The 23,365-nt window shown below is 34.6% G+C and overlaps 1 long non-coding RNA gene across 8 annotated transcripts in view; it reads left to right on the plus strand.

Annotated features, from left to right (window-relative positions):
* The window catches only part of LOC128931612 (uncharacterized), a 522,921-nt gene that overhangs the window by 437,770 nt on the left and 61,786 nt on the right, over window positions 1–23,365 (plus strand). The window contains exon 5 of one of the 8 annotated variants that reach the window (XR_013533464.1): window positions 8,171–9,472. The exons of the other annotated variants lie outside the window; for them this stretch is intronic. This is a non-coding gene — a long non-coding RNA (uncharacterized LOC128931612). Of the gene's footprint in view, window positions 1–8,170; window positions 9,473–23,365 lie in introns of those variants that run through there. 8 annotated transcript variants of the gene reach the window in all.

Consider the following 23,365-nt stretch of genomic DNA (forward strand, 5'->3'; position numbering starts at 1 on the left):
ATTATCCCAGGTGAATTAGCAAGCAAATGAATGTAACCATGCAACCATCACACAACGTCAAAAGAGAAAAGCTCTAAGATGAGCAGATAAACATTCCCAGTTCTTTTTCATCTGGGTAAAAAGTGTTTTTTAATATCTCTCTACAGCAGTTGTCACCACCCAACATCTTCAACTTTTCTTTTGAGCTTTCATTTTCTATTATCATCTCTAGGACTCTTCCAACAGGAAGCTAATATATATATGTAAATAAATCAGTAGAGCAGATCTATTCATATATTTATATATATGAATGACAATATAGTATATTATATACACTATATATATATAAACTATACATAAACATAAATGATAATATAGTATAAATATCAATTACTATATAGTATATACCAGTGAACTTTACATATATAAAAACATATTATATATAATATAGTAATTATATTATGAAATATTATATATAATATTATATTTATATATTGATAATATATAATTTAATATAAAATTATATGTATATAAAAATGGCTGAGCCCGAGGCAGCCCAGCAGCACCTCTGCAGGCAGACAAGTGACAGACTGCCTCAAGTGGCTTCCTGCCAACTGCATGACCAAAAAAAAAAAAAAAAACAACGCCCCATACAGGAGAAATAGCTTTAACTTCAACAGAAAATATGTCCTTTCTGTTTTATATATATATAAATATAAATAAAACAGAATATATATATTCATATATATATAACAGAAAGGACATATATATCTGTGTATATATATAACAGAAATATATATATTTACATATAAATATATAGTTCTACAAATATGTATATGCAAATATATATATATATACAAATTCAGAGATTCACATATATGTAAAGTTCACTGGTATACACCATATTGTGTACTATATATATAGTGTGTATAAAGTTCACTGGTGTACACTATACTGTCATTTACCAAAAGCAGCCTCATAAAGTTCACTAATGACATATTCATATACAATTCTGCATAATTTGCTTCATTCTAAATTTCTCCTAACTCCATACATAGTGACCAACTTCATTCTCTGAAGCCTTATCCAATAGAGCGGTATTACTGTTAATTTACCTGTAGGTGTCTGTGTTTACTCACTTTCTTCTATATTTACTTTCCTTCCTTATCACCCATAGACATAGATCTTCTCTAGGTATTTTTCTTTTCTGCTTCCACATTTTTACCACTTACCTATTCATAATTTTATGTCTTTTTCCTACTGGTTCTTTATTTTTTTGTGTAGGTAGCATTCTCAAAGATCTTCATCTTTTCTTATATTTAGATGCTAGTGAATTATTTTTTAAATAATTCCATTAAAAAGCACTTCAGGGGGACTTCCACCAAGATAGCTAAATAAGTACAACTCCAGAGAGCAGTACCCAGTGAGAGAGACCCAGAAGTTGAACAATCTCCACATTTCCAAATGAGGTACCAGGTTGATTCCAATGGGTCCTTTTGGAAAGTGGGAATAGCCCAAAGAGGGCTAACTTGAAGCTTGGAGGGATGGAACTACCTGTCCTCCAGAAACAGGGAGAGGTGAAAGCAGGAAAACAGGTGATACGGCTTGGCAGGTCCCACCCCACAAAGTTCAGGAAACTGAGGCCCTCTCACTAGAGTTTTGCAAACAGCACATCAGTTTGAACTTGACCCAGGATGATTGAGCTCAGCAGAAGGAAGGATGCCCAAAATAGCGAAGGTGCATCTGACCTCACCTATGTAAACAAAACCCAGAGAAGACTACCCAGAGGCCTGGTTGAGCTCAAGGCAGCTCAGCAGTTCCTCTTCAGGCAGACAAGTCACAGACTACCTCATCAGGTGGCTTCCTGACAACTGCATAACCAAAACAATACCCCATACAGGAGAAATAGCTTCAACTTCAACAGAAAGGATGTCCACTCAGAGATCAAATCCAAAATCACCAAATTCAAAGACCAAAGGTAGATAAATTCATGAAGATGGGCTGAAACAAGTTCAAAAAGGACGAAATTGTCAAAGACCAGAACCCCTCTCCACCAAGGGACCACAACTCCTCACCAGCAAGGGAGTAAAACAGGATAACGAATGACTTTGACAAATTGACAGAAACAGGCTTCAGAAGGTGGGTAATAACAAACTTCTCTGAGCTAAATGCAAAGAAACTAAAAACCTTGAAAAAAGGTTAGAACATAAAATACTTAATGGAGCTAAAAAACATAGTACAAGAACTTCACAAAGCATACACAAGTTTCAATAGTCAAACCAATCAAGCAGAAGAAAGGATATCAGAGACTGAAGATCAACTCAATTAAATAAAATGAGAGGGCAAGATTACAGAAAAAAAGAGTGAAAAGTAATGAACAAAGCCTCCAAGAAATATGGGATTATGTGAAAAGACCCGATCTACACTTGATTGGTGTTCCTGAATGTGATGGGGAGAATGAATCTAAGCTGGAAAATACGCTTCAGGATATTATCAAGGAAAACTTCCCCAACCTAGAAAAGCAGGCCAATATCCAAATAGAGGAAATACAGAAAACACCACAAAGATACTTCTCAGGAAGAGCACATAATCATCAGATTCACCAGTGTTGAAATGAAGGAAAAAATGCTAAGAGCAGCCTGAGACAAAGGTTGGGTCACCCACAAAGGAAAGCCCATTAGACTCACAGCAGATGTCTCTGCAGAAACCCTACAAGCCAGAAGAGAGTGGGGGCCAATAGTAGACATCCTTGAAGAAAAGAACTTTCGACCCAGAATTTCATATCCAGTCACACTAAGCTTTGTAAGTAAAAGAGAAATAAAATCATTTACAGACAAGCAATTGCTGAGAGATTTCATCACCACCAGACCTGCCTTACAAGAGCTCCTGAAGGAAGCACTAAACATGGAAAGGAACAATGAGTACAAGTCACTGCAAAAATGTATCAAATTGTAAAGACAGATGACACAATGAAGAAACTGCATCAACTAACAGGCAAAACCAACCAGTAACAAAATGTGAAAATCAATTTCAAACATAACAATATTAATGTTAAATCTAAATGGTCTAAATGTTCAAATCAAATGACACAGACTTGCATATTGGATAAAAAATCAAGACCCATCAGAGTGCTGTATTCAGGAGACCCATGTCATGTGCAAAAACACACATAGACTCAAAATAAAGGGATAGAAGATTTACCAAGCAAATGGAGAGAGAGAAAAAAAAAATCAGGGATTGCAATGCTAGTCTCTGATAAAATGGGCTTTGAACCATTAAAGATCAAAAGAGACAAAGAAGTGCATTACATGATGGCAAAAGGGTCAATGCAGCAAGGAGAGCTAACTATCCCAAATACATATGCACCCAATGCAGGAACACCCAGATACATAAAGCAAGTTCTTAACGACCTACAAAGAAACTTAGACTCCTGCACAATAATAGTGGGAGACTTTAACACTCTATTGTCAATATTCGACAGATCAATGAGACAGAGTATCAGCAAGGATATCCAGGACTTGAATGCAAATCTGGACTAAGCAGACCAAATAGACATCTACAGAACTCTCCACCCCAAATTCACAGGATATACATTATTTGCAGTACCACATCACACTTACTCTAAAATTGACCACATAATTGGAAGTAAATCACTCCTCAGCAAATGCAAAAGAACGGAAATCATAACAAAAAACACTTGAAGCATTTGAAATGAAAATGTCACCATGGTTAGAAATAATTTCCCAAAAATAAACTTCTTGTTTAGCTGGAGAATGTAAACAAAGCTAGCAAGTATTCAGGGATCTCTTGTGATGAATCGCCTGGATTTCAATTAACATAATTCATATATTAAAATGCATTTCAGCAGGAAAGGGGTTATGTAAGAATATAGAAAATAGTTTATCTTGTCAGAAGCTAAATTGATTAGCTTGATTTGATGGCAGTAGGCAAATATATAAATTAAATGGTGAATTATAATCCCAAATTTTACATAGAAATCTCCATTATTTTGCATAAAATTGTAATAAAAAACGTTATACTTTTAATTATTTATTTTTTATTATACTTTAAGTTCTGGGGTATATGTGCAGATCTTGCAGGATTGTTACATAGGTGTTGAACAATAAAATAATGTTTAAAAGATGTAGAGCAGTACCATTATGTTTATGCTCACTAAGCCATGTACTGTAATTATTTAACTACAGTTTCAGTGTTTTCATGTATGCAGCATTGCTGAGCCATTAGAAACTCAGTATTATTATGTTCTTTTTCAATTATCTGAGCATCCCTTGAGTCCAGGAGGATAAATAAGTTTTCAAAGATTGCTGACTCTCTTACTCTATTAGGAAAGGTTGTGTTTACTCTTTCTACTCCATAAACCTATTTTTATCGGTGTTTGTTCAGTGAGGTTAGATTTTTATGATGTAATTAAAAACTTTAAAAAATATTTAAATATAAGAAGCAGATATATATTATCTCTCTACTAATATATTATGCAACCCTTTATACAAAATTAAGGTCATTAGAATATAAATATTTCTTGCATTATTCAAAGATGCTTTTGTTTTTACTCTCTGACAGTGAGAGCACTTGTTTACTTGTTTCAAGGAGGATATACAAAGGGCAAATAAGTTGAAATTACGCATGTAGAATTTATATAAGACATAAATATAAATTGTTCTCACAGCAGACACTTTTTAAAATCGGCCTTACTTGTGGTTATTTTATTATCCAATGAGTTATATAATTTATATATTTTACTCTCAATCACAGGTATTTAATTAGTTTCTGTCTGGCGAAAGGAGTATATACAATAAAACCCTGAATTTAAGCTTTTATTCTAATGTAAGAACTTGACTTTATGTAACAAAGAAATATCAAGAATAAAAAATGCATTTTCATTCACAATTTTTAATAATAGTAATAGCCAAATATTTTATTTTCAGTAAAAAAAAATTTTAGTCAAAAAATCAAAAGTTGAGAAAGATAAAAACATCTTTTTCTCTCTGCTATGGGAGTAATGCTTAAAATAAAAGTGACTATTTACTTAACATAGTAATGTGTCAGGCATATTTTTCAGAAACTTACAGACGCTGTCATTTTAAATAATTTTAGTAGCCCTTCTAGGGAGATTTTATCACCCAGATTTTTTTTGTGAGAAAAATAAACCTCAGAGGCATTCTTAAGCTTCTCTGTATTGCTCGGCTAAGAGTAACTATAAAAAGTGTCAAAACCCAGATTTAAAAGGGGGTCTTTCTGACACCATCTCTGACTGTATGAGAGCAAATCTGTAATACAAAGTAAAGAAGTATGAGCTGAAGGCATGGTTATAGTTTCTTGAAATGTAGGTGCCTCTGATTCTACTAATTTAATAAATAGAAATATTGCATATTTTATTTTTGTTGTATTCCACTTAACAGTTGCTGATTATGTACAAATGGTTAATACATACTATTTCTCACTAAGACGTTTTTTTGCATATTTTGATGTCTATTAGAGAGTGCCATTTGACACTGAATATTAAATGACCTCTCCAGAATTCACACTCCCCTTCTTCATACTGACAAACATAAATTTTATTTGAATGGAACATGCGCCCAGTTAAAATAAAACATTTCTATGTCTCTTCTGTAGATAAATGTGCCCACATGACAAATCTTGGGCCATTGAAGTTTAAAAAAGATGTCAGTGGGATGGATTTTCTGGAAATGTGGTAAAGGAGAACAGATACAAGGCTTCTACCTTTGCCTTTTTTTCCATTTAAATTCCTCTTTTTTGTGCAAGAGATGAAGATATGATATCTGGAATACCAGCTGCTATATTGCAAGCGTGCAAACAAAAAACACTCAGGAATGAAAGAACAGAGTTGTACAAGGAGTGGGAGCCCTGAAAATAATGTTGAGCTTTTTGGCATTATTTACTCATCTATACCACTGCTGTATCACTTAAAGGCTGAATTGCCAACATGTAACAAAAAACCAAACCGTCAGTAACTTAAGTAAGATACAAGTTTAATTTTTCGAACGAATAAATCCAGAAATACACAGACACTTTAAAGAAAGTGGATTGTGCCTGCAGGACTTCAGGAACAACCCAAATACTGGGAGTGCTCAAACTGTGAAAGTAGGAAAGGGAGATTGTCCACCCCTGAGTACATACCCTCATCGGGGAACCCGAAAATCCAGATAACAGGAGGATTTGACCTTTCCTGGAGCTGAGAGAACTTAGAGAGCCGAAGGAAATAAATAAGGGTTAGAGCAAGCAGCAGGAAAAAGCCATGTGGGCTCTGGGACCCCATGGAAGCCATTTCTTATTTGTTTCACAGTGGTCCATGGTGAGGGCTGCCAGAGGAACTGGAAAAAGGCCACAGACAGAAGCACACCTCCAGCAGAACTTTGTAACAATTCCAACCAAACATGAAGTTTCCTGGCCAGAATTCAGGGGAGGGTATGAATCTGATGTACAGGCTGGGAGGAGCAGAAGCCCAGATTGCTTTCTCAGCCAGGAGGCAGGGAGCCTGGGGCAAGTTCTCAGCCCTGCTTGCCCACTGCCAGGAAACAAACTCAGTGCTGTTGGCTGGTGGCACAGTGGGAGTGAAACCAGCCTCTTGGGTTGTGTGGAACTTAGGTAAGGCCTGTAACTTCTGATTTTGCTCTGCTTCTCTGAGAACCTTCATGACACAGCAGAGGTAGCTATAATCCTCTGCAGAACATAACTCCATTGACCTGGGAACTACATCCCCAGCCCCGGCAGTGGTGGCAGCAAGTCCCACCCAAGAAGAGTCTGAGTTCAGACATGCCTAATTGTACCCCCACCTGATGTTCCTTCCCTACTCACTCTGCTAGCTGAAGACAAAGGTCATATTGTCTTGAGAGTTCTAGGGCCTCACACACAGCCTGATCCTCCCTATACTACCTCAGCTGCTCCACAAGGTTAGTTATTACCCTGATACCAAAATCAGACAGACACATCAAGAAAAAAGAAAACTACAGGTTGAACTAATTTACACGTCCACCAATAGGGTATAAGTGTTCCCTTTACTTTGCAACCTAGCCAGTATCTTTTATTAATTAATTAATTTATTTATTTATTTTGAGACAGAGTCTCACTCTGTTGCCCAGGCTGTGATCCCAGCTCACTGCAACCTCCGCCTCCTGAATTCAAGAGATTCTCCTGTCTCAGCCTCTTGAGTAGCTGGGATTACAGGTGCACACCACTACACCCAGATACTTTTTGTATTTTTAGTAAAGATGGAATTTCACCATGTTGGTCAGGCTAGTCTCAAACTCCTGGCCCTCAGATCCACCCACCTCAGCCTCCCAAAGTGCTGGGATTACAGGTATGAGCCACTGTGCCTGGCCATCAGCATACATTGTTTTTTTGACTTTTTTTTTTGTGTGTGTGATCCTCCTGCCTCAGCCTCCCGAGTGCGTGAGACTATGGGTACGTGGCGCCATGTCCAGCTAATTATTTAAAACATTTTTAGAGATGGGGTCTCACTATGTTGGTCAGGCTGGTCGCAAACTCCTGGGTTCAAGTGATCCTCCCATCTCAGACTCTCTTGTAGCTGGAACTACTGGCATGCACAAACCTTGCCCACCTAATTCCAAGTCTAAGAGTAAGGAAACAGGAAACTTCCTCAAATGTTTAACTCCCATGCCAAACCCAGGAAATGTGAGAAGAGCCTGAAGGCCCTGGATATGGTCAGGAGATAAGAATTTCCTTCCTGGGACAGTGGGTGAGGACACTATGCCTGAGCAGGCCTTGAAAGTGTTCCCCTTCCCAGTGACAATGGCATAGGGATGTTGGGGGGCAGGATAAATCTTTAAAGGAAACACTCACCTCATGGACTGGCTGGGAGGCCTAGGGCCTTGGGAAGGCAGCTGGTGGTGGAGGAGGGTGGAAGAAAGGAGAAGTGTGGGAGGCGATAGAGGAAGCCTTCTGAAGATGGTATTGAGACATGGATTGAGACCCAAGGAACACAAAATCATGCATATCTAAGGCTGGTGAGGTTAATTCAGCCCCAGGCCTTTCAACTGAGCCATCTCACAAAAACAGCAGCCCATCCTTCCTTTAAAGAAGTCCAGCACAACCACCCATTACAGTGTTTACTAACTTTGGGGCCCAGATCTTCAGATTTAAATCAAAGCTCTACTAATAACTTTTTTTTTCTTTTTTCTTTTTTTTAAAGAAAGGAGAGAAGGAAGGAAAGAAAAAAAGGAGTGAAGGAGAGGAAGAAAGAGGAAGAAAAAGAGGGAGAGAGAATGGGAATGTTGCTGTATTCTATAAATGAGTATTGAAAACCTCTTTTATGCCAATAATTGTGCTTAATAATGGCTGATCAATATTTCATTTAAACCTATGAGTAGGTGTGATGTAGTACTGACAAGAATGTATATTTTGTGTATTTAAAGTGGAGAGCTCTCTAAATGTTTATTAAGTTTGCTTGTTCTGGATCTGAGTTCAAGTCCTGGATATCCTTATTAATTTTCTGTCTTTTTGATCTATCTGATACTGATGTTGAAGTCTCCCACTATTATTGTGTGGGAGTCTAGGGAGTCTAAGTCTCTTTATAGGTCTTATGTATCTGGGTGTTAGGATCGTTAGCTTTTATTATTGCATTGATCCTTTTACCACTATATCTTTGTTGTTTTAAAATATATTTTATCAGATGCAAGAATTCCAACTCCTGCTTTTTAGTTATTTATTTATTTTTGCTCCCCATTTGGTTGGTAAATCTTTCTCCATCCCTTTGTTTTGAGTCTTTGTGTATCCTTGCATGTGAAATGGGTCTGGATGTAGCATACCGTTAGGTTTTGGCTGTATCTTTTGATTGGGGGATTTAGTTGATTTAAATTTAGGATTACTGCCATTTGATGTTAACTGGCTGTTTTGTCCATTCGTTGATGTAAATTCTTCATTATGTTGATGCTCTTTACTTTTTGGTATATTTTTAGAAAGGCTAATACTGGTTGTTCCTTTCTATGTGTAATGCTTCTTTCACAAGCTCTTGTAAAGCAGGCCTGGTGGTAATAAAATCTCTGAGTACTTGCTTGCTCATAAAAGATTTTATTTTTCCTTCAGTTGTGAAGCTTAGTTTGGCTGGGTATGAAATTCTGGGCTGCAAGTTCTTTTCTTTAAGGATGTTGAATATTGGCCCCCACTCTCTTCTGGCTTGTATGGTTTCTGCTGAGAGATCTGCTGTAAGTCTGATAGGCTTCCCTTTGTGGGTAACCTGACCTTTCTTTCTGGCTGCCCTTAGTATTTTCTCCTTCATTTCAACCCTGGTGAATCTAATGATTATGTGCCTTGGGGTTGCTTGTTTTTTTTGACTTTTTAACAACAGCCATTCTGACTGGTGTGAGATGGTATCTCATTGAAGTTTTGATTTGCATTTCTTTATTGTTCAGTGGCATTGAGCATTTTATCATATGCTTGTTGGCCAAATGTTCATCTTCTTTGGAAAAGTGTCTGTTCATGTCTTTTGACAACTTTTTGGTGTTTATTTTTTCTTTCTTAAATTTGATTAAGTTCCTTATGGATGGATGTTAGACTTTTGCTATTTGTATAGTTTGTAAATATTTTTTTCTCATTTTATAGATTTCCTATTTACTCTGTTGATTGTATCTTTTAGTGTGCAGAAACTCTTAAGTTTAATTGGATCCCTCTTATTAATTTTTGCTTTTGTGCAATTGCTTTTGTTGTCTTTTTCATGAAATTTTATCCATTCCTATGTCCGGGATGGTATTACCTATGTTATCTTTTAACGTTTTTATAGTATTGGGTTTTACCTTTAAGTCTTTAATCCATCTTGAGTTGATTGCTGTAGCTTCAACTTCAAATCTTCTGCCTTTAGCTAGCCAGTTATCCCAGGACAATGTATTGAACAGGGAGTATTTTTCCCATTGCTTGCTTCTGTCAGCTTCGTAAAAAATCAGCTGATCTTAGGTACAGCCTTATTTTTGGCTCTCTATTCTGTTCCATTGGTCTGTGTCTGATTTTGTACAAGTAGTATGCCATTTTCAGTACTGTAGCCCTGCAGTACAGTTTGAAGTTGGGTAATGTGGTGCCTCCAATTTTCTTAGTCTTGACTTCTATTTTTATTAAAGTATGGTCTTAGAGTGTGTTTGGTATACTTTACATTCTTTTTCATTTGTTGAGGATTGTTTTATGTCCAATTATGTGATTAATTTTAGAGAATGTGCCTTGTGGCAATAAGAAAAATATGTATTTGTTGTTTTGGATAGAGAATTCTGTAGAGATCTATCATATCAATTTGGTCCAATTATGAATTTATCTCCTGAATATATCTGTACAGTTTTTGCCTCAATGATATATCTAAGACTATCAGTGGAGTGTCAAAGTCTCCCACTCTTATTGTTTGGGATTCTATGTCTTTTTCTAGGTTTCCAAAAACTTGCTTTCTGAACCTGAGTGCTACTGTGTTTGGTGCATATTTATTTAGGATAATCCAATCTTCTTGTTGAATTTAACTCTTTACCATATATAATACCTTTTTCTGTCCTATTTGTTCTTTGTTTTTAGTCTGTTTTGTCTGAAATTAGAACTACAACTCCTTCTTTTTTCTGTTTTCCATTTGCTTGGTAGATTTTTTTTTCTACACCTTTATTTTGAGCCCATGGGTGTTTTTATATGTAAGATGGGTCTCTTGAAGACAGCATATCATTGTCTTCCTTTTTTATCTAGCTTGCCATACTGCACATTTCAAGTGGGGGAATTTAGCCCATTTGCACTCAAGGCTATTATTAATATGCTTAGATTTGATACTGTTTTGGTATTGTTTGATGGTTATTTTGTTGGCTTTTTTCTGTGGTTGATTCACAGTGATACTGGGTTGTCCATTTAAGTGTGTTTTTGTATAAGCTGGTAGCAATCTTTCTATATTTAGTGCTTCTATCACAATCTCAGCTTTTGTTCTTTTGAGAAAGTATTTTGTCTTCATTTTTGAAGGCCATTTTTGTCAGACATACTATTCTAGTGTATTGTGGTTTTTTTTCCATCAGCACTTTAAATATGTCATTAGACTCTGTGTCAGCCTCTAAGATTTCCACTGAAGAGTCCACTGCCGGATATCTTGGAGCCCTATTTTATGTTATTTGTTTATTTTCTATTGCTGCTTTTAGAATTCTTTCTTTATTCTTGACCTTTGAGAGTTTAATTATTAAATGCCTTGAAGGATTCTTCTTTGGATTAAATATACTTCATGTTCTGTCACCTTCTCAACTTGGATATTGGTATCTATCTTTAGGTTTGGAAAGTTATGTGTTATTATCCATTTGAATAACCTTTCTACCCCTATCTATTTCTCTACCTACTCTTGAAGGCCAATGACTTTTATATTAGTCCTTTTGAGGCTATTTTTTAAATCCTATAGACATGCTTCACTGTTTTTTATTCTTTTTTTATCCCATCTGAGTATATATTTTTAATTAGCCTGTCTTCAAGCTCATTAATTCTTTCTTCTGCTTGATCCATTCTGCTATTAAAGGACTTTGATGCATTCTTCAGTATGTCAATTGCATTTCTCAGCTCCAGAATTTCTGCTTGATTCTTAATTACTTCAATCTGTTTTTTAAATTTGTCTGGTAGAATTCTGAATTCTTTCCCTGTTTTATCCTAAATTTATTTCAGTTTCCTAAACATGGTTATTGTAAATTCTCCATCTGAAATGTCACATATTTCTGTTTTCCAGGATTAGTCCCTGGTGACTTATTTAGTTCATTTAGTTAGGTCATGTCTTCCTAAACGGTGTCAATGCTAGTAGATGTTGTTTGATGTCTGAGAGTTAAAGAGTTAGGTATATATCATACTCTTCATGGTCTGGAATTATTTGTAGCCATTCTTCTTGTTAAGGCTTTCCAGATATTTTAAAGGACCTAGGTATTGTGATTAAAGTTTCATCTGCTCCAGGAAGTACCCCAAGCCCAGTAATGCTGTGGTTCTTGCAGAGTCATACAGGTATCCTCTTGGTGATCTTAGGTAAGATCAGGGAGAATTCTTTGGATTACTAGTCAGAGATTTTTTTTTCTCCCTTTCTTTTTCCTCGAACATACAGAGTCTCCCTTTCCGATCCTGCCGTGAAGTGACACAGGCAGTGGCAACCATTGCTGTGACTGTACTGGGTCAAACCTAAATTTACAATAGCACTAAGTCTCATCTAATGTTTGCTGTAAACTACTTCCTTGCTACTGTCTATGTCTCTACAATCTGTAGATGGCAAAGCCAGCCTTACCAGTATCCTTCCTTTAAAGCAGTGGGGTTCCCCAGACCACAAGTGGGTCCATAAGTGCCATCTGGAATCCAGGGCATAGAGTAAAAATCCTTAGAAATGTACCAGGTGAGCTACTCTATTGTGACTGAGCTGACCCTCAAACCACAAGACACAGATTTGCCTGCCCCTTTCCCAAGGCCAAGAAGCCTCACCTCATGGCCCCTTCCACCACAGACCTCGAGGAATACTATCAGATTTCTGCCAATATTCCCTAAGGTTCAAGGTCTCTTACATCAGCTTGTGGTGAATGCTACCTGATCTGGGACTCACCCTTCAGAGCAGTGGGCTTCCCTCTGGCCCAGGGAAGGATTATAAGTGCCATTCAACAGTCAAATCCTGGAATCTAGGACCAAAGAGCCCACTTGGTGCTCAACCTCCCTTCCCTTCCCATGGCCATGCTGGTACCTAAGGTGCAAGACAAAGTCCTTTGTTCTTTTCCCTCTGTGTTTCTCAAGCAGAAGGAGTATTGTCCCATAAACAACACAGCTGGGGATTTGCTGAGTCTCACCTGAAGCTGGTAAGTCTCAGAGGCTCACCCAAGGCCCTTGATGTATTTACTTCACCTACATTTCCTACTTGGAGTTCTCATATAAACCATTCTAGGGTCTCAGCTTTTCCCCTTTTATTTTCTACTGGGATACTTAAGAAATTGGAATTGAGGAAAGCCCCCCATAAATCACTAAATATAGAAGTGGATTCAACGCCATTTAGAAGGTGAATAGTCTTTTTTCCCCCTTAGTAAAGTCTTCTCTATATTAAAATTAAAAATCTTTGCCTTACTGATTTTCAATGTATTTAAATAAGTTAAAGATCATTTTATAGACACTCATATTGGCCTGTAGTTTTCTTTTTCAGCTAGCAAACATAGGATATTGTGTTTATCCTTTTATTTCTCCACATATGTGGACTGAATATTATCCTACCTCAGACTATTGTTAGCTGAAGCACATTAATATTTGCACTGTAAAACCAAAGTTACAGCAGTTAATCTAAAAGGTCAGTCCATGAAGGATTATCTAAGGTAAAGTTTAGCATATAGAAGTCAAAGATCATGCAACTTCCCTGCTGGACCCTCTGTCAAGCCATGCTTACTGTCACCATACAGTGGTACACAAAAAGAAACCATTAAGAGGCTGGGGCAGAATTATTGGAATTGCCAGCATAGGGAAGGATCTGACACACCTGCTGTGTGTTCACAATAAACCAACTTGCCTATTCAGTTCCACAATTTAACTGTAACACTAGGTCACACTGTGCATGGAGTTGCAAATCTCTTTGTTTTTAGCAAAATGCCTTTTCACTAAATAGCTACGCATGCTGCCTGGATATTATTCCATTTATCCTTCTGATATTCTCATGAGGAAGGCAAATGACAAGGCTCATAATTTTTACTAAATGAAAGGAAGAGGTGTCAAAGGTGAAAGGAGATCTATTATTTTATCACATTCAAAATGAAAATTGAGCTCATAAGAAAATTTATCTATGATAATTGCTCTTTTATTACAGTTCCACTTCCACTTGGAGGTATGTATAGGTTATAACTGATATATGATTTTTAATGTTTGACTCTATTTGTATGTATACATTTATTGTTTGTCTTCAGAAAAGTCTATATCTAGTGATACTATTGGTACAACTAACTAAACACTAACATTATTTCTTCACATAAAAGCTGTTAAAGACTGACTAGTGTAAAGATTTCCTGTCAAAAATTTTAAGAAAAATATCTATGGAATATTTTTCATTACTTATAGAGATTGAAATAAATTCTTGTTTTGTAAATCATTATAAAGTCTAAAACCCCTGGTTTGCTGGAGCAGGCTTGTGTCAACCCTCAGAGAATATTGTTAAATTTAGGTTTTGTAAGCTGGTTGTAAATACAACCATTATAACATATAAACATATATATGCACACACATATGCATATATATAACATACAATTAAATTATATTAAAGATACAAGTAATAAAAACTAAATCTTATTTCCTAATTGTCATTGCATGTTGCTATTCTCTATGAGAGGATAATAATATCTATCATATCTGTATGTTTAAAATACTATATGACATTCTACTATTGAGCATCCCTTCACACAATAACTTTCAATAAAATCTCCTTGGTAGCTTGAAGTTGACCATGGTAGACCACAGCAATCAGCAAATTCTACACATCAGACTTGTTTTATTTATTTTTTAATTCATTGTCTAAATCAGGAGTTGGTAGACTGCCACCTGTGGGTCAACTGCCTATTTTAATGAAGTGTTATTGGAACTCTTCACACTCTATACCGGCAGAGTGGAATAGCTGCAATAAAGAACATATCGCTGACAAGCTTAAAGTATATACCATATGGTTCTTTGAGAGGTTTGCAAAACCCTTGTCTGGGCTGAAGAAAACAATAGAAACATGTTAGTAATGCAGCTGAAATGTAAACGTTTGTAGTGTAATCAGCCATTACTTTATGAAAAGCGTGAAGGAATTAAAAACTATTCTTTCTTATTTGGTAGTTCAGCAAAAAAATCTCTAACATCACTGATGAAAGAATGAAGTTCCAACATATGTCTTCTTTGTTTTACTTGCATCTTGCTCATGAAGGTAAATTTAAAAATCTGCCAATATTTATGTCAGATCTACATTTATTTATCACCTGCAACTAGACTTGCTAATGGATATAAGAGTTCAGCAAAATATCAACAAAAGCATATTGTTGGAACCAATTGTCTATATAAAATTAATAATAAACAATAGTAGATATTTTAATATTTGTATAATGTGTCACACATTTTTATCTATAACATTTTTATCTATAAAATTTTTAGTAAACATATACGTATGTGCATGTATATGTGGTTCTTTTGAGAGCCATTGTTATTCATATGCCAGCACACCACTTTCTAAAGCTATGTTTCTTACTTTCCTTAAAAATACTTCAAAGGTGTCTAGCTGTATTATACAATTGTACAGTAATAGGTACTATATGAATACCTCCTAATACAATGCGTAGTTTTATTATCCATTTTTTGTTAGCTACAAAATTGTTTACAAAATTAGCTACATGAGTTTTTTCTTTATTTCAAATTAAAATTATTGGAAACTGGAATTAAAATATTTGAAAACTTTATGCAAAGAAAGAGCATGATTATTATGCCAAGAAGAAATTACACCATTGCAATTTTCTAGAAAAATTGTAATACTAATTTTGACACAGTTTAATACATTGCTCCAGTTGTATATTGAAAGGCTGTCATTTTAGTAATAATGGATTTTTAAAAGGATTATCAAATGCCTGCTATATTTTTATTTGATCATTAGTGGGTAATATACCACTAATTAGTGGGTATTAGGAGGTATTCATATAGTACCTATTACTGTACAATTGTATAATAATACAACATAAATAGCCTAGAAGTCCCTCTTTAGTGTATAGTCTCATATATAAAAAATATATGTACTCTATCTTTCTGTACAATCAAAAAGCAAAGATTTATTATTTTCATTTTTCACAAAATAGCAAAAACCACCTTATTAATAGCTTTCCAATGTAAAGACTGAATTACTTCCTCATCTGCTTAGGACTTCAGGTGGAGTCAATAATTTCACATTCATTGAAAGAAATAGAAAAAGACTCTATAATCTAGAGCTGTGTAATTCGGTATTTCAAAGAACTTCATATTCAGCATGAACCTACAAAGCTTACATAATGAGTATTTCATTGTTGAATGACCCCCTTGCAGTTAGATTGTGAGTTTGCTATTCTACGGTGTATTTCAGAAATTAGATTTTGAAGCTTTAATAAAAGTAAATTTCAATACTCTCAACTGTAACTACCCAGTGTAACCAGACAAAAAGTTGAAAACAATAGAAACTAAAAACAACTTAGTAATGTATTGCTTAAGTAAACTAAAACTGAAATACAACCAGGTTGTTTCAGCTAGTTGGTTAAATCTATAAGAGAGAAAAGTAAAGCAAGTAGTAAGGGAAAGGATGAAGAATGGGAAAGAGAGAGAATGGATGAAAGAAATTCCATTGTATAATTATTTAGAGAAAAGTTATCTAGTCCTTTTACACCCAAGTGGTTCAGTTCTACACACCTACTCCCCCCAGAAAGCATTTCAGAAATTACAGTTTAACTCCCAGCTCCCTTCTTTGTTCTAGCCCTTGCCAATAAACTTTTGTTCTCTCCCCCGCCCCCGCAAAAAAAAAAAAAATAATCTGTATCTGAATAAAGGAAACAGAATGTCATGTGTGGATTCCAGAGTTGCTAGAAAGATTAAAAAGTGATATTTCTCTACAGGACAGAGGCTACAGAACTGAGAGATGAAGAATTTTGTCTACTGGAATGCATGTATATATTTATCTAATTTTAAGTAATAACTAAGGAAAGACTTTTCATTTAGAAGTTCATGTCAGCCCAGGGGTTCTTAGGAATGCAAGTTATATGAGGAGTTAGTAAGCCTAAATTATAATGTCCTTGTCCTAAGCCTGCCATATTGAGGTTTTCTTTCTTGTTATGATTTACAAATCTCAGTTATTTTTTTCCTATGATATTTAGAGGGAACCTTAAGAATCTGACTGTAGTGCATACTACCTATGCAGCCATATGGGAGGCAAGTGTCATGTGAAAGGGGGACACAGGCTAGTTCAAAAGAACAGAGTATGTCTCAAAGATTTTAAAGGGATAATGTGAATCACACTTGAGAAGTGAAAAATATGTTGTGAAGATAAGACAGTACAAAGTAATGCCAAAAAGATTGAACAGCAAAGTCTGTAGGTAGTAGCAACAACAGGTTATGACAAGTGACACATACCTTGACGCTGAACATCAAGAGCATCCTAGAATTTCCTGTTGATTGATGTGGGTGACCATTTCAGCCCATGGAGTTATCTGGGGGAGCTATAACAACCCTGATGCTCAGGCCACGGCCCAGAACAATTAAATTGAACTATCTGGAGGTGGGACCCAGACAACTGTATTTTTTAAAGCTTCCCAGATAATTTCAAAGTTCAACAAGGTTTAGAAGTCTGCCTTAAAGAAAATTAAGGTTTTTTTTTTTTTTTTTCTCCTGATTGCACATTATAGTCATCTGGGAGTGTTGATGTACCAATGCCTTATTCTGTCCCCAAACTAATCTATTCAGAATCTCTGGGGATGAGCCCCTGGGATGGGAATTAGTTGAAATACAGAATTTTGTAAGGTAGACAGCCATGCCTCTATCTTTTCACTGAAGTGGTTCTGAGACAATAAGAGAATTAGCTTCAGTAAATTCAGAACTACTACTTTTCTGAGAAAAAAAAATGACAATAATAATTTACATCTTAAAAGCTATCAAGTTTTTCTTCACATATAAACTTTATACTTATTATTTTAATTTGATTACCCATGTGTAAAAATCTATTAAATACAAATTAACATTTTATATATTATGATTTTACTTATCTTAATTTTTATACAAAAATCTTCATTTAATTAGAAATTTCTAATGCTGAAAACACGATTTTTTTTTAGTGTTATCTAGTTAAAAGAATTAAAATACAGACTCCCTAAAACCAATTCAACTGCCAGGGTTCCATTCCTTCAGCCCGTTTTGTAATTATTCATTGTCACAAAAGTCAAAGCATGTGAGTAATACTGTACTTGAATACTCAGAAAGGAAATTGTTCCATAAATAATTAATGCTGTGAAAGGTTAAACCTAATTTGAAATTAGGTGATTTTTCTCCTTCCAGGGTTATAGACTTTGAAGGTGAATAGTCTGATAGATTTATTTACTGAGGGAAAAATGAAGGCTAATATGTAGCTTTTTGTGTTATGCGGATTCCCCAATATAATTTCTCTCTAATAATTAATCAGCTGTGCACAAAAAATAGAATGTTGTGGTTAAAATGTTTTATTGTACATATTTATGGGATACAGAGTGGTATTTTGATATGTGTACAAAATAAGTAATGATCAAATCAACACAATTAGCCTATCCATCACTGCAAAAATTTATCATTTCTTTGTGTGGTGAACATTCAAACCCTCTTTTCCAGGTTTTGAAACTATACAATAAATTATAGTTAATGATATTCACCCCACAATATTACAGAAACCAGAACTAATTTCTTCTATCATCAGTTAAAATTTTACATGTTAGTCAATTTCTCCCCATCCTCCCTTTCCCCCAAAACTTTCCAGCCTTTGATATCCACAATTCTGCTCTCTACTGCTATGAGTTTAATTCGTTTTTTCATTGCTTTTTTTCTTTCTTTTTCTTTGTTTCTTCTTCTTTTCTTTCTTTTTCTTCCTTCTCTTCTCTTCTTTTTTCTTTTTTGTGCATACATATGATTGAGAACTCAAGGTATTTATCTTTCTGTGCCTGGATTATTTTATTAGGTTGGTGCAAAAGTAATTGTGGTTTTTGTCATTAAAAATAATTGCAAAAAACACAATTACTTTTGCAAAAACCTAATAATTAACAAAATGTCCTCTAGGTTTATTCATGGTGCCATGAATGACAGGATTTATTTTATTTTATGACTGAATAGTATTCTTTTGTGCATATATACTAAATATTCTGTATCCATTTATCTTTTGATAGGCATTTAGATTGGTTCCACATCCTATCTATTGTGAATAATGCTGTAATAAACTGGAGTGAGGGTGTCTATTTGATATAGTGATTTTCTTTTCTTTGGATAAATACAAGTGTGGGTTTATGAATCTTATGACAGTTCTATTTTTAGTTTTTATAGAAATCTCCACATAGTTTTCTACAATACCTGTATTTATTTACATTCTCACCAATAGTGTAAGAGTTCATATTTCTTCACATCCTCACCAGCATTTCTTAATTTTGTCTCTTTGTTAATAGTCTTTCTGAGATAAGATAATAAATCATTGTGGTTTTAATTGCATTTACATGATTATTAGTGATGTGGAGCCTTTTTCATATATTTGTTTGATGTATTTGTGTATCTTCTTCTGAGAAATGTCTATTCAAATTATTTGCCTACTTTTAAACTGTATTATTTGTGATATTGCTGTTGTTTGAGTTCCTTGTATATTCTGGGTATTAGTATTTTCTTGACGAATAGTTTCCAAATATTTTTTCCTAGTTTACAGATGGCCTCTTAACTCTCTTAATTGTTTTCTTTTCTATTCAGAAGCTTAGCATTATTCTATTCCAATTCCATTTTCCTGTTTTGTTGCCTGTGCTTTTGAAGTTTTAACTATAAACTCTTTGCCTCAACCAACATTCTGAAGTGTTCCTCCTATGTTTTCATTTAATAATTTTATAGTTTTGGGTCTTATATTTAAATCTTCACTTTGAGTTTATCTTTGTATATGGTAAGATAGGTCCAGTTTCATTCTTCTGCACATGGATATCCTGCTTTACCAGCACCACTTAATGAAGAGGGTATCCTTTCGCCAGTGTGTTTTCTTAGTGTGTTTTTGTTGAAAATCAGTTGACTGCAAATATCTAGATTTATTTCTGGATTCTCTATTATATTTCATTGTTTTTAAACCAGTTTTATACCATTACCATGCTGTTTTGGTTACTATAACTTTGTGATATATTTTGAAATCAAATGATATAATGCCTTTAGTTTTGTGCCTTTTGCTCTGTATTGCTTTGGCTATTTGGGGACATTTTTGCTTCCATACAAATTTTAGAATTATTATGTTCTATTTCTGTGAAGAATACAATTGGTATTTTGATAGGGATTGGTATAAATTGCTTTGGGTATTATGGTCATTTTTTAACAATACTAATGTTTCTAATCCATGAGTATAAGATGTCATTCCCTTTGTTTTTGTCCTTTTTAATTTCTTTCATCAGTGTTTTATACAAGTTTTTCTTGAAGAAGTCTTGCAACAACTCTGTTAAATTTATTCCTATGTTTTTTTTATTTGTTTGTATTGTTTTATAGACATAGTAAGTGGGATTACCTTTTCAATTTCTTTTTCAGCTAGTTCAGTATTGATGTATATAAATGATACTTATTTTTGATGTTGATATTTTATCTTACAACTTTACCAAATTAGTTTATCAGTTCTAAAAGGTTTTTTGGTAGAGTCTCAAGGTATATATATATATATATATAATTACATCATCAGCAAAGAGGAACACTTTGGCCTCCTCTTTTCTGATTTAAATGCCTTTTATTTATTTATTTTTGTTGCCTAATTGTTCTGGCTAGGACTTACAATACTATGTTAAGTAATAGTGGTAAAAGTGTACATCCTTGTATTGTTTTCGCTTTTCAGGTTTTCTCCATTCAGTATTTTGCTAGGTGTGGGTTTTGGCATAAATGGCCTTTATTGTGTTGAGTTATGTTTCTTTTATTCCTAATTTGTTGAGAATTTTTATCAGGAAGTGATACTTCATTTTATCAAATGTTTTTTTTTTGCATCTATTAAAATGATCACATTTTTTTCCTTCATTCTGTTATTGTAATGTATCACATTTATTTATGTATGTATGTTGAAACATCCTTGCATCCCTTGGATAAATTGCATTCAATAACGATATGTGTCCTTTTTGATATGTTGTCAAAATTGTGTTAGCGTTTTGTTGAGGATTTTTGTATTTATGTTTATAAGGGATACTGTTTTGTAGTTTTCTTTTGGTAGTTGCCTTTTTGTCTAGTTTTTATATGAAGATAATGCTGACCACATAAAATGAATTAAAATAAAAAGAACTGCCTTCTCTTCACTTTTTTTGGAATAGCTCAGAAGAACTGGTTTCATTCTCTTTAAAAGTTTGGTAAAATTTTTCAGTATAGCCATCTAGTCCTGGGATTTTCTTTATTGGGAGACTTTTTATTACTGATTTGATCTTGCTACTTATTGAACTGTTCTGTCATTTTAAAAAATTACTTTGTGTTTTAATCTTTATAAGTTATACATATTCTGGAATTTATCCATTTCCTCTAGGTTTTTCAGTTTGTTGGCGTGTAGTTGTTCACAGTAGTCTCAAATATTCTTTATATTTCTGAGGTATCTCTTGTAATGTCTTCTTTTTCATTATTTATTTTTATTTAAGTCTTCTCTTTTTTCTTGGTTAGTCTAGCTAGCAGTTTATCAATTTTGTCTTTTCAGATAAACAACTTACTGTTTCATTCATTCTTTGCATTTTTTGTGCTCTATTTCATTTCATTTTGCTCTGATCTTTGTGATTTCTTTCCTTCTACTAATTTCAGGTTTGGTTTATTCTTGCTTTTCTAGTTCCTTGAGATGCATTAGTTTGTATGTCCATTGATCCTTTCTGTATAAAGGAATATGTCCTTTATTCCTTTCTTTATATACTTTGTATATCCTTTATTTCTATGTTATTGTTTACTTCTACACTTTGGTGGCTTTCTGTTTTTCATGTTGGTAGATATTGTCCTTTCACTTACAGATGTAGGTAGGACTCCTTTAAGATTAAATTGTAGGTCAGTCTAGGGGTAATTAATTTCTTCAGTTTTTACTTTTTTGGGAAGGATTTTATTTCTTCTTAATTCCTGGAGAATAGCTCTTCTTGGTATAGTATTATTGGTTAGCAGGGTGTTTTTCTAGTACTTCAAATATATCATCCCATTCTCTCCCAGTTTATAAGGTTTCTGCTGAGAAATCTGAGGTGAATATATTGGGGATTTTTTTTAAATTTTATTTTAGGTTCTGTGGTTCATGTGTAGATCATGCAGTACTGTTGCATAGGTATATGCATGACAATGTGGTTTGTTGCCTCCATCCCCCCTCACCTATATCTTGCATTTTCCCCATGTTATCCCACTCCCTGCTGTCCCTCCCCTAAACTGCCCCAAGAGGCCCCAGTGTGTGTTGCTCACCTCCCTGTGTCCATGTGTTCTCATTGTTCAACACCCAATTATAAGTGAGAACATGCAGTGTTTTATTTTCTGTTCTTCTGTCAGTTTGCCAAGAATTATGGTTTTCAGATTCATCCATGTCCCTACAAAGGATGCAAAATCATTATTTTTTATGGCTGCATAGTATTCCATGTTGTATATGTGCAACATTTTCTTTTTCCATTATGATATTGATGGACATTTGGGTTGCTTCCAGGTCTTTGCTATTGTAAACAGTGCCACATTGAACATACCTGTGCATGTGTCCTTATAATAGAACGATTTATAATCCTTTGGGTATATACCTAGTAATGGAATTGCTGGGTCAAATGGAATTTCTATTTCTAGATCCTTGAGGAGTCACCACACTGTCTTCCACAATGGTTGAACTAGTTTACACTCCCACCAACTGTGTAAAAGTGTTCCTATTTCTCCACATTTTCTCCAGCATCTGTCTCCAGATTTTTTATATGATTGTCATTCTAACTTGTGAGAGATGGTATCTCAATATGGTTTTGATTTGCATTTCTCTAATGGCCAGTGATGGTGAGTATTTTTTCATATGTTTGTTGACCTCATATATGTCTTCTTTTGAAAAATGTCTGTTCATAACCTTTGCCCACTTTTGAATGCCTTCATTTATTTTTTCTCTTATAACTCTGCTTTAGTTCTTTGTAGATTCTGAATATTAGCCCTTTGTCAGATGGGTAGATTGCAAAATTTTTTTTCAATTCTGTTGGTTGCCAGTTCACTCTAATGATTGTTTTTTTTTTTTTTTTTTTTTTTTTTTTTTGCTGCACAGAAGCTCTGGAGTTTAATTAGGTCTCATTTGTCTATTTTGGCTTTTGTTGCCAATGCTTTTGGTGTTTTAATCATGAAGTTCTTGCCTATTCCTATGTCCTGAATGGTTTTGTCTAGGTTTTCTTCTAGAGATTTTGTGGTGTTAGGTCTTATGTTTAAGTCTTTAATCCATCTGGAGTTAATTGTAGTGTAAGGTGTCAGGAAGGGGTCAAGTTTCTGCTTTCTGCACACTGCTAGCCAGTTTTCCCAACACCATTTATTAAACAGGGAATCCGGGAATCTTTTCCCCATTGCTTGTTTTTGTCAGGTTTGTTGAAGATCAAATAGTTGTAGATATGTGGCATTGCCTCCAAGGCCTCTGTTCTGTTACATTGGTCTATATCTCTGTTTTGGTACCAGTACCATGCTGTTTTGATTACTCTCGCCTTGTAGTATAGTTTGAAGTCAGGTAACATGATGC

The sequence above is a fragment of the Callithrix jacchus genome, chromosome 3, assembly GCF_049354715.1.
Source record: "Callithrix jacchus isolate 240 chromosome 3, calJac240_pri, whole genome shotgun sequence".
Classification (NCBI taxonomy): Eukaryota; Metazoa; Chordata; class Mammalia; order Primates; family Cebidae; genus Callithrix; species Callithrix jacchus.